This window comes from Onychomys torridus, chromosome 14 (genome assembly GCF_903995425.1).
Source record: "Onychomys torridus chromosome 14, mOncTor1.1, whole genome shotgun sequence".
Lineage (NCBI taxonomy): Eukaryota > Metazoa > Chordata > Mammalia > Rodentia > Cricetidae > Onychomys > Onychomys torridus.
The window spans coordinates 36,410,993-36,420,509 of NC_050456.1; the positions used below are offsets into that span (position 1 = coordinate 36,410,993).

Below are 9,517 nucleotides of genomic sequence, written 5' to 3' on the forward strand. Positions count from 1 at the left end.
CAAGCAATCAGCTTATCATACATTTAATTGATATAAATAGAAGTGGAAATTGCCTTAGTAGTTACACAGAGATATAAATGTCAAGGGCATGATGTAGAGCATGCATAGAAACAGGTTGTTCTATTTGTTTACTATTTTTACAATGTAAACAATAATGTATTTTTACTCAACATGGTACATTCTAAATTTTCAGCAAAATTCCTCTGACATTCCTGCAAAATATAATTTCATCTTCACTTAAAATGAGACAAGGATCTGTATTTACCTATCTCTAATATTCTCCAAAAATTGATTGAATCCATAACCCATATATGTAAATGATGAAAAATAACTTAGCAATAATGATCATACTATGCTGGGATACTACTCCAAGTTGCTGGCTATTTCTCATCATGTTGGTGGCTGTGGTGATGCTGCTACTGGGGATGAAAATTTTACTGATGCTTATTCAGAGAACAATTGCCAGGACCATTGGCATACAAGAAAGCATTGCCAAAGGTTGGTTTGGAGAAGTATGATGAGGCAAGTGGCAGAAAGAAGTTGCTGTGATGATATTCTTTTCTAGGGAAGAATCTTTGTGGTCCCGAGAGGTGGAGTTTTACCATACTGTGATGTTACACCATAAAAACATCCTAGGATTTATTCTAGCAGATAACAAAGACAATGGCGCATGGACTCAGTGGTGGCTGGTGTCAGATTACCATGAGCATGGATACCTTTTGGTGACTTGAATAGATACACTGTTACAATGGAAGGAATAATCAAACTTGCTCTGTCCATGGCAAGTGGTCTTGCCCATGTTCACCTGGAGATTGATAGTACCCAAGGAAAGCCAGCCATTGCTCACAGAGATTTGAAATCAAAGAATATCTTGGTGAATAAGAATGGAAATTGTTGTACTGCAAACTTGGGGCTGGCTGTGAGACACAATTCTGCCACAGATACAATTGATATTGCTCCAAACCAGAGGAGGCGCACATACAAAAAAAGGCCAGAGCCAGCCACTAGATTAGACATAGAGGCCAGACAGTAGTGTCACACACCTTTAATCCTGTCACTCAGGAGGCAGAGATCTGGATCTCTGTGAGTTCAAGGCCACACTGGGAACAGAGCTTGGCATGGTGGCACACAGGGCACACACCGTTAATCACAGCACTTGAGATCTCATGTCTGTGCTTGGGAAGGATACACACCATTAATCCCAGAAAGCAATGGCAGGAAGCAGAAATGTATATAAGGCTTGAGGATCAGGAACTAGAGGCTTTTAGCAGCAGTTCAAATGGGGCCCTCAAGGGGTGAGGACTCAGAGGCTTTCAGTATGAGGATTTGTGGAAACAGGAACTCTCTAGAGACCGAGGAGTTGGTGAGGTGAGGTTGGCTGTGGCTTGTCCTATTCCTCTGATCTCTCAGTTTTCGCCCCAATATCTGGCTCCAGGTTTTATATTAATAAGACCCTTTAGCATTTCACCTTGCAACACTAATACTCAAGATATCATGATGTTGATTATTTTATATGTGTATACTTCATAGTAAATAATAGTTACATACTAGAGAATTAAATTAGACAGTGTTCAGTCTCACTTGACAGAGGCAGAGTAGCAACTAAACTTTGAACATTTGAGATAAAGAAAATATTCTGTTTGCTGATCCAAGATGTCACCAAATTCAAGACATGGAAACTTTTTGTTGTTACAGAAGTTTACCATAATTACTTATTTTTCTTTTAGTTCTGCTGATTACAGACAAAGTTGTTTGTCAGCTAATGTACTTTGAAGAACTTTTAGTATTAAATATAACCATAAGACAAAATATTTTAGAGCAGGCTATATATCAAACACATTCATCTGTTTGCTAAAAAAAACCCTGAAATACAAGTAAGATCTGAAAGACAGAAAGGGAAGAGGAATTACTATAATTGAATTTAGGGTTTTAAGAAAGTAATAAATTTATTTTGTTTAATATGTATGTATGTGCCTGAGTATAATACCCCATGAGTACAGGTGCCCACAGAGGATAGAAGAGGTCACCTGAGACTGTGAGCCTCCTGGTGTTTTTGGTGGAAACCAATCCTGGGTTCTCTGCAACCTCAACTAGTGCTGCTAACTCCTTGGTCATCTCTAACCCTGAAGGGTTAGGATTTTTAATAGTGAACTTCACCATGCTTCAGAAAATGATCTCTTTCTCATTTACACTCTAAACTTCCTATGGATTTTCCAAGTTACAAAAAAGAATCTTAGTGAAACTGAAAAAAAATTTAAATTTTTATTCTGAACTCAAAAGCAAAGCAACAAATTTCTTTCTACCTGAGGCCATAGATAGGAAAATTGAGATGACAGTGGATTTTGTTTCATTTTGTTCTTCCTTAAACTTTAGAGAATCTTAACTTCTGATAGGCATGCATTTAATTTTCCTAAATGAATGACACCAGCTATATTCTGATGAAGAAAACTGCTTTCATATTAGTGGGACTTCATATATCTTTGCTCCATTCTGGAATTTCTGTTACTGTGTGCAATTAGAACAGCTTGGTTTTGGTTATTAAGATTTGTTCTTTTTGTTGTCTAAAATTTATTCTCAACTTAATTCAAAATTTGATCTTTCCTTTTCTTCTGCTTAGTTTATCTGGTTGTGACTCTCCTGAGGACCAGTCTCTAGAATATTTAGTGATCATAAGACACTCCCTTCCTCTTTATTTATACCCACATGCTCCATATTAGGATAAAAATGTATGATAAGAGGCTAGGAAAGTAAAGGTTTTGATAATGCTAATTAAAACTTGGTTCTGGTTGAGCTTTTCCTAATTTTTAGTTCTTTTCTTAAGAATCAGTAGTCTTCAGTTGGATAAAACATTGTCATATAAAAAAGTAATCTATTTTTATCAGTAGCTTACCACAATCCCTTTTCCTCTGCCCAGTAATCTTGCATATGGAGTCATGAGGAGACTTGAATTCTTGTTCAATTCTACTTTGATAAACATTGTGCATTGATGATCTATAATTTTATAGGGATTTATACAGAAGACACTTTTCTATCTAGCATCATTGAATAGAATGTTGGAGCAATCCTTCTTTGTTCAGATACCAATACATCAGAGGTGGATACAGCTCCATATACTAACTCCCCTTTTATATCACATAAAATGGTGATAAAAGCCTATAATACTAAGATCCTTGATAACATTCTCAGAAATAATCAGAGCACTGTCTGTTGTTTGGAGGACACCAAGTGTGTAAAAGTAGCTACTCAAAGCAGCAAGCATTAAGCTTAACAGCAAGAACAATGCCACTGTTCACAAGTACTGTTACATTTTATGAATGGGTTTGATGGAGCTCTTAATTTTCAAAGTCTCATTCATGGATACTAAGTGGTTTATGACATCTTATATGAGAAGATGGCAAGGGTTAGAAGAGCTAAGTTGTTAATCCTCTTAATTAATCCTGAAGAAAAGTGGTTGTTCTGACCTACTCATGGCACTGGACACCTAATGTTAGAGTGTTCAGTAGTGTTGAGCTCAGCTTTGAACCATTGGTTTAATTCTAGGACAACAAGACAATGGTCACTTAATATTCTACTAGAAAATGTTTGCCACCGGGAGATAGATGCTAATAGGACATGCTCATCCTATGAGCAATCAGAGAAACTGTTTATTCCCTCTCAAGAAATAAGGTCCCTTTTGGCTTTCACAGAGCATTGAGAGAACTTTTTGATTAGGAGGTTACAGACCTCAGCTCCTATCGGCTTCAAATGCAGCTAATGGAAGTTGAGGGTAGCCACACACACCACTTCACAATGAGTACAAAAACACAGTGCAATTCTTTTGACAGCCTAGAAGGCCTGGTTTCTTAGAATCAAGTCATTAAATGTCAAAACTGTAGGAACATTAGAAACCATGCATGACAAGTCTCATTTCACATTGAAGAGAACCAAGGTCCAGGGTAGAGGATAATTATGTTGAAGGTCTGTCAGCTCTTCAGACATGGTAAGAATGAGAAACTAGATTTGCCTGACAACTAGTGATTTATATAGATGTTCTAAAGCTATTTTTTTTCAAACTGTCTTTTCTAACAATTTTTTTGTGGACTTTTGGAATCGGTCATAGATTTGGTGCATTGGAGGGCAAGATCCTCTGTTGAAATTAGAAATCATTTCCATAGAAAATGGTTGTACTTTAGCAAACATACATGCTCAGTGAAGGAGGAAACTATTAAAAATTGTGAAACTGTGATACTTAATCTTAACTGTCAGCGTTATATGATCTACAGTCACTTGAGGGATGGGTATCTTTGCATCCCTGAGAGATCTTGATTTTATAAGTTAAATTGTAAGGACCTCAAACTGTAGGTAGCACAGTCCTCTGGGATAATGGAGTATGTGAAAAGAAAAAAAATTAGCAGAGGACAAATAGTCATTACCCTCCTTATTACAGATATAGTATAACCAGCTGTCTCAAGTTTCTGCTCCCAGGATTTCTGGAACTATGAGCCTGAATAAACCTTTTCTTCCTTAAACTGCTTTGGTCAGGACATTTTATTAAAGTGACAGAAATTCAACCAGCATGGGTACCAAGAAATCAAAGGAGGTTGAACCAATGATGAGGAGCTTTTACCTGTCAGCTTTCAGGTTTACTGGTGAAACTTCATAAAATCTCTCAGATGGTGGAAAACAATTCTGTTTTTATTTATTTCTGGAATATGCATCCAGATTCTATTTATTCCCATGAATGTCCAAAACTGAGATACTGAGAAATGAATGTGAAAATACACAGCTGTCTAATTAAAATACTATCCAACAGAAGAAAAGCCCCAGATTACTTAAATGATTTAGATCATGGAAAGGAAAAACAAGTGATCTTTCTAAAATGGAGGCATATGTTAATTTTCCCTCTTCAACATTTTGACATAACTTCAATTTATATTCCTTTCCTTTCCTTCATTGTTCCCTTAAACCAAAACCTTCACCCAGAATTAATTATCAACATACATGCAAATAATAATTTAGTCACACATTCCATCATGACAAATGGCCAGTTTAAGATGTCACCTTTTATATTGGCTGTAGTCTGTGGCTCCACATAATAAGAACTGTGCTCTAATAAGTAGGCATTTCCATCGCCCTAAAGAGGCTCTGTAATTAAGCATCTAAAAACAGTGGTGCAGTTACTCAGTTGTGGTTATTTTTAATTGCTTTACTGCTAATGAAAAAGCATTATGGATTAATGTACTACATTTAAGTGAGACCAAGTGATCCTGATTAAAAATAAAGTCCTCAAATAGTTACCTCTCTATTAAATTTCTCAAAATTTGTTTTTTTTCTTTTCTTTTCTTTTCTCTTTGTTGTTGTTTAACATAGTGTTCAGTCTTCACTTTGGCTACTTGATGAACTTTCAATTTCTACCTAACATTGAATTGAAAGTGGTCATGTTTCCCACTAAGTAAAACAGCTAGGTGTCCCAGATAAGTCAAGTGTTGACAGAGCGACGGGAGGAAGCATCTGGGGTCCAGTGGAAATCTCAGTGGTCACATAGGCAAACTAGGAAGGGGAGTAACTGTTCTGAGTGAACACACATATTTGTAACATTTACATTTATATGGAAATAATGAGTGAATTCATACTTTACAAGACTCAGGTCCTTTGATGAGTAACTTCTAATTCCTAGGAAGCTTTGAAGTTTAATTAACAAGTTCACTTAAGATCTCACACTCAAGTCTCCTCTTTAAAAAAAAAAAAAATATTTATTTCTGCTTTTTACTATTATTAATTAAATTTACTCATTTATTTTATTTATTCATTTTTGTTATTTATTATATTTGTGTTTTAATTTTACAAATCAGCCATCGGTTCCCCTGTCCTCCCCCCTCTCGCCCCCCCCCCCACCTTCCCCCATCCCCTCCCCTCTATTCCCATCTCCTCCAGGGCCAAGACTCCCCTGGAGATTCATTTAAACCTCGTGGATTCAGTCCAGGCAGGTCCAGTCCCCTCCTTCCAGGCTGAGCAAAGTGTCCCTGCATAAGTCCAAGGTTCCAAATAGCCAGCTCATACACTAAGGACAGGTCCTGGTTCCACAACATGGGTGCCTCCCAAACAGTTCAAGCTGTTCAACTGTCTCACTTATCCAGAGGGCCTGATCCATCTGGGGGCTCCACAGCCTTTGGTTCATAGTTCATGTGCTTCCATTCATTTGGCTCCAGGAGTCCAATTGTCGAGAAAGAGGAGGGACTGTAAGAGCATGAATTGTTGAATCCAAGATTGGAAAAGCACAGGGACAAATAGCCAAATACTCATTTATTTTATATCTAGACCTCAGTTTCCCCTCCCTTCTCTTCCCCATTCCCTTCCCCACTTCTTCTCACTTCCCCCCTCCCTCCACTTTCTCCCTTCCTCCCCTACTCCCCCTTACCTCCTACCACCTCCAATAGAGGCTCACAACGCACTGTACCTCCAACTACAGGAACCTAGTGCCCTATTCTGGACTCTGTACATTCAAAGGTGGACAAGATAAAAAACATGCACACATAGACACCCGAATTTCAAATTGAATAAATCTCCAAATAATCTACTCTTGAATAGTTTTATAGGTTTCTGGAAATATAGTTTTTTTTTTTTTATTTGCCTTCACATGTAATCTACACTCTTTCTCCCAAATCAACTCAAACATTTTTTTAAGAAAAGTCTTACCCTGAGGCCCAGCCTGACCCCAAACTGGTGATGATACATCTTAGTTCCCCAAGTTTTGAATATGTAGGTAAGTGTCACTGTGCCCAGCTCAAACCTCTTAAATGTCAGCCTCTACTTCATTTTCCTAGAAGATATGTGCTGTAAAGCAGTCTTTATTAAGTTTCGTATTTTCTGGGTAATCTGTTGTGTTGATATTTGCTTTGTTGTTGAGCTTTCTTGTTTATTTTAAGAATGGTTGAAGTGTTTATTTGTCTTTGAAGGTAAAATATGTGTATAAGCATGATTCTATGTCTGCAAAATTCACCTACAATGTGGGTTGTTAGAGGCATTTCTTTTTATTTTGTAAAAGCTTTGACATTTTGTGAACATAACCACTTCCTTTGACTAGTTATCTTTCTTTCTTAAGGGGATAAAACAGTTATTTTAAAAGATAAGATTTGTTTGATATGCTATCTTTTCCCCATAAAATCTCTCTTTCAAGGTTTTCTGAGTGTACTTGTCAAGCATATCCCTTGTTCTTCTATTTAATTTTCTGCTATGTCAAGTATTGTATTTATTTTATCACAAAATGGAATATATTAATCTTGATGCTTCATATACTAAAAATGTGCTTTTCTTTACCATATATAAAAACTCTTCCCTTATATCAGATTCAGATGTTATATTTTCCAATGTCACGGAACCAAGATTTGTCTGATATCAACACACATGAAAGACCAAGGAAAATTGTTCTTCAAAAAGTCAATGAAAATAGGCAAATAAAATCAAGAACGGTGATGTGAGCCAACAATCCCCCTACTTGGTATATAAATAATGAGAATGAAATAGGTATGTTCAGGAGTCAATGAACTGATATATTCCTTGTGAAATTATTAACAAGAGGCAAGGAATGAAGAGAAGTAAAAGGTCTATCAACTGATAATGGATAAAGAACATGTAATGCATATAAAGCACAGAATATTATTAAACATTTCAAAGGAATAATCTCTGTCATCTATAATTACGTGTATGGAATTTGAGGTCATTGGATTAAGTATAGTAAGTCAAGCACAGATAACAGGTTACCCCACAATTCACTTATATGTGGAATTTTCAACTGATCATAAAGATGTTGCAAGTTGACAGCAGTAACCAGAGCCTGGGAAAGAAAATGAGGGATGATGGGGAAAGATTGACTGATAGATACTAAGTTTTATTTAGATCATAGAAAGAAGTTCCAGTGTGCTTTAGGATTAGTGGAAGATCATATACAATTCACTGTATATGTTAAAAATCTTAAAAATATTTTTACCATAAAGAACTGATAAATATTTGAAAAGTCAATATGCTGTACTGGTATAAATTTTCCATAATACACATCAATAAAAATATCACAGAATACTTTTGAATATACACACATATGTAATTTTTATAGGTTCTGTTTCAGAATAAATCAATTTAATTTAAGAAATTTAAAAAGAAAAAAGTCTCCTATTAAGTACTTGAAGGTTCTAAAAAAGAACCAAGGAGTTTAGGAACAAAAGAAGCAGTTGGGAATGGAAGAAGACATGATAGATGCAAAGTACTAACTTCCTGTTAGATGCACAGTATGTATGGGATTCAATGTCCATATATATAAATACAAAGAGATATGGGCGTTGCACTTTTTAAATTAATTGTTTAGTTTGATGTGTTTGAGTGCTTTGCATGCATGTATGCAGATGCACCACATATGTGTTATGCCTACGGCAGCCAGAAGAAAATATGAGATCCCCTGGAACTGCAGTTACAGAATCTTGCAAGCAACCCTTTGACTGCGAGGACCTGAACCCAGGTCTCCTGCAAGAACAGCGAGTAGTCTTAACTGCTAACCCATCTCCCTAGCACCATTGTTGTGCTTAAAATCTGCTTTTACATCCATCTCCTCCTCCATGCCTTCTGGTTTGTAAAGTTTCATGTCTGGTGTAGAAGTCCTAACTTAGAACTCTACTTTCCTTTCCCTTTATTCTCCTTCAGTTATCTTTCAAGACTAGGGAACTGATAGAAGGTAGAGAAAGATGTCCGAAGTACAATTCTTTTTCTTCTCATCATCTTACCAAGAATTTGCTGCTTTCCAAAGATGGATGGTAAGGTAGTAATTATGGAGGAGGGTCACACAAAACCCATCACAGCAGTACAGGTAGAGAAGTCTCAAGACTTCCACCACACTGCCACCACACTGATTGCAACAAAAGCCTAGTTAACCTTGCTTTCCATTGATTATCCTCACTGGGTGAGCACAATGAGCAATCAGATTCTGTGTGGCTGGGGTGCCTACAGGAGATGACTCATTTTGTAAATGCTGCAAACAATTGCTGCAACACTGGCAGAGTCACACTGGCCATATTTGCCAGTTGAGCTTATAAATATCTCCGGGTTTCTGGAGAAAGAGTCATGTGAGTTTATCATCATGGAATGTTGACAGAAGAGGCAGATTGCTGCCCAAATTGTACAGAATGCAAATGAGCATGTTCATATCTGATTGTGTTGGAAAGAAAAAGAACACGCTGTATGATGCATATCAATGAATGGAAATATGCAAAACATAAAACAATTTGAACTGCCTTAGTGTTAAATGAGATTGTAGCAGCACAAAATACAGTGAGAGAAGCATATTTAATTAGAAAATTAATGGCATGAATTAGGCGCTCGAGGCAACAAACCTATTTCTTCAGAATTCTTGGATTCTGTTGTAATATGTGAGTAGCTTGGCAACTCATATTCATATGAGCATATCAATTGATATTCTTGCTATTTTCTATGTTTTCTGATTATTTCCCACTTAATGTCTAATAAAATCTGAACTTAGCAGACATTAGAACTG

General features: G+C 36.6%; 1 pseudogene; it reads left to right on the forward strand.

Annotated features, from left to right (window-relative positions):
- Positions 1-392: 392 nt before the first annotated feature.
- Positions 393-8,538, forward strand: LOC118595248 (annotated as a pseudogene).
- The last annotated feature ends 979 nt before the right edge of the window (positions 8,539-9,517 follow it).